Source organism: Mustela putorius, unplaced genomic scaffold, assembly GCF_011764305.1.
Source record: "Mustela putorius furo isolate JIRA1106 unplaced genomic scaffold, ASM1176430v1.1 tig00000876_pilon_pilon_pilon, whole genome shotgun sequence".
NCBI classification, from domain to species: domain Eukaryota; kingdom Metazoa; phylum Chordata; class Mammalia; order Carnivora; family Mustelidae; genus Mustela; species Mustela putorius.
This window is the reverse complement of record NW_025421506.1, coordinates 633,881-637,252: the sequence shown is the minus strand read 5'-3', so window position 1 is coordinate 637,252 and position 3,372 is coordinate 633,881.

Sequence of the window (3,372 nt, the reverse complement as noted above, 5' to 3'; positions counted from 1 at the left end):
ATAGCTGTAAGTTTCTCCCTTAACACTGCTTTTGCTGTGCCCCATAAGTATTGGTATGTTTTCATTTTCATTCATCTCTAAGTATTTTCTAGTTTTCCTAGTAATTTCTTATTTGATCCACTAGTTGTTATATGTAAAAACCTTAAAGATTCCACACACACACACACAAATAAATCCATTCAGTAAAGTAACAGGATACAAAGTCAACATGCCAAAATTAGTTGCATCTCTATACACAGTGAACAATCCACAATGGAAATTACAAGAATAATTCCATTTACAAAAGCATCAGAAAGTAAAATGTAGTTAAAAATTAACTTATGCAGAGGGGCAAAAGACTTGTGCTGAAAACTACAATTCATGCTGGAATAACGAAGATATAAATCAATGAAAACACATCCCAAGTTCATGGATTGGAAGATTTAATATTGTTAAGATGTCAGTGCTGCTCAAGGCAATTCACAGATCAATTTAATTGCTATCAGAATCCCAATGATGGATTTTGCAGAAATAGAAAAACCCATTCTAAAATTCAAATAGAATCTCGAGGGATCCTGAATAGCCAAAGCACTATTAAAGAGCAATACTGGAGGACCCACACTTCCTGATTTCAAAACTTGCTACAAAATTACAATAATCCAAACAGTGTGGTACTGGCATAAAGACAGACGTAAAGACTAATAGAAGAGAGAGCCCAGAAATAAACTTACATGTGTGGTCAAATTATTTTTGACAAAGATTCCAAGACCATTCAATGGAGAAAGGACAACCCAGAAATGGACCCACAACTTTATGTCAATTAATCTTTTTTTTTTTTAAAGATTTTATTTACTTATTTGGTAGAGAGAGAGAGAGGAAAATAAGCAGGGGAAGCAAGAGAGGGAAAAGCAGGCTTCCTGCAGAGCAGGGAGCCCGATGCAGGGATTGATCCTGGACCCTGGAATCATGACTTGAGCCGAAGGCAGATGCTTGACGACTGAGACACCCAGGTGCCCCTATGGTCAATTAATCTTTGACAAAGGCAGGAAAGAATATCCAAATGGAAAAAGTCTCTTCAACAAATGGTATGGGGAAAACTGGAGGACAATATATGGAAGAATGAAACTGGCTGCTTTCTTCTACCATTAACAAAAATAAATTCAAAATGGTTGAAAGATCTAAATGTGAGACAGGAAACCATTATAATCCTCGAAGACAATACAGGCAGCAAACTGTTTGACCTCAGCTGGAACAACTTCTTACTTCAGGTATCTGGAGGCAAGGGAAACAAAAGCAAAAATGAGATATTGGGACTTCATCAAGATAAAAAAACTTCTGCACAATGAAGGCAATAATCAGTAAGACTAAAATGCAGCCTATAGAATAGTTCCAAAATCTGTAAAGAAGTTAACAAAATCAGCACTCAAAAAACCCCCACAAATAATCCAGTTAAGAAATGGGTAGAAAACATGAATAGACATTTTCTCAAAGAAGACCTCCAGATGGCTAACAGACACATGAAAAGATGCTCAACATCACTCATCATCAGGGAAATACAAATCAAAAACATGGTCAGATACCACCTCACACCTGTCAGAATGGTTAAAATTAACAACACAGGAAATGACAGATGTTGGTGAGGATGTGGAGAAAGGGGAACCCTCTTACACTGTTGGTGGGAATGCAAGCTGGTGCAGCCACTCTGGAAAACAGTATGGAAGTTCCTCAAGAGGCTAAAAATGGAGCTACCCTACAACCCAACAATTGTACTACTAGCTATTTATCTGGAGGATACAAAATACAGATTCAAAGAGATGCATATATTCCAGTGTTTATAGCAGCATTATCAACAACAGCCAAAATATGGAAAGAGCCCAAGTGCCTATCAACTGGTAAGTGGGTAAAGAAGTGTGTGTGTACACACACACACACACACACACACACACACAGGAATATTACTCAGCCATCAAAAAGAATGAAATCTTGCCATGTGGATGGAGCTAAAGTATTATGCTAAGCAAAATAAATCAGTCAGAAAAAGACAAATACCATATGGTTTTCACTCCTATGTATAATTTAAGAAACAAAACAGATGAACATAGGGAAGGGAAGTAAAAACAAGATGAAAATAGATAGGGAAGCAAACCATAAGAGATGCTGACCTCTAAGAAACAAAACTGAGGGTTGCTATAGGGGAAGGGGTCAGGGGAAAGGTTAGTTGGGTTATGGGCATTAAGGAGGGCACTTGATGTAATGAGCATTGGGTGTTAGATGCAACTGATGAATTACTAAATTCTACCTCTGAAACTACATAAATAAAAACAACAACAAAATGCAAAACAAACAAAACCTACCCAAGTGTCCTCCAAAGTGGCTGTACCATTTTACATTCCTATCAGTGATGATTGAGACCTTCTGTTGCTCTACATCCTTGCCAGCATTTGGTATTATTAGTGTTTTGAATTTTAACTATTTTTTTTTAAAAAATGAGAGTCAGTGTCCTTTGTTTTTATTGATTAAAACAAACTGTGAATATTTTTATTAATATAGAAATAGCCCAACAACTTGCCATCTGGCACATCTTAAGTATTATTATGCAGGTTTTCCTAGGAACTGTCAAAAAATGTATGATTCCTTGATATCCTCCAGTGTTTGATCTTGATTACTCTGCCGTAAATTGGTCTCCCAAATGCTGTATGTCTGGCATAATTTCAGCATTCACATGCAGGGAGACAGTGAACAGCTTAGCTTTTCTAAAATTCTTCTGAATTTGAGCTATCTAGTAAGTGTGTAGTAGTGTCTCAATACTGTTAATTTTGCAATCCCCTAATGACGTAATAGTGAGAATCTTTTCATATGCTAATTTGCCACCCGTGTATCTTTGGTGAAGTATCTGTTTAGATCTTTGCCTATTTTAAAACTGGATTATTTGTTTTTGTTATTTTGAGTTTTAAGAGTTGTATGTGTATTTCGGGTAGATGTCCTTTGTCTACTATGTGTTTTGCAAATATTTTCTTCCAGTCTGTGGCTTGTCTTCCAATTCTTTTAATAGTGTCATTTGCAGGGTTGAAGTTTTTGATTTTAATGTTGTCCAACTACTTGTGCTTTTGCTGTTGTATCTAACAAGTCATCACCAAAAAAGAAAAGAAAAGAAAAGAAAAGAAAAAGTCATCACCAAACTCAAGGTTACCTAGATTTTCTCCTATGTTATCTTTGAGAAGTTCTTTTTTTTTTCCTAGTTTATAGGTTTATTTTAAAAAATTAAATTAAATTTTTTTTCACTGATCCAAAATTCATTGTTTATTGAGAAGTTTTATAGTTTTGCCTTTTACATTTAGGTCTGTGGCCCATTTTGAGTTAATTTTTATAAACAGCTTAAGGTCTGTGTTTCTT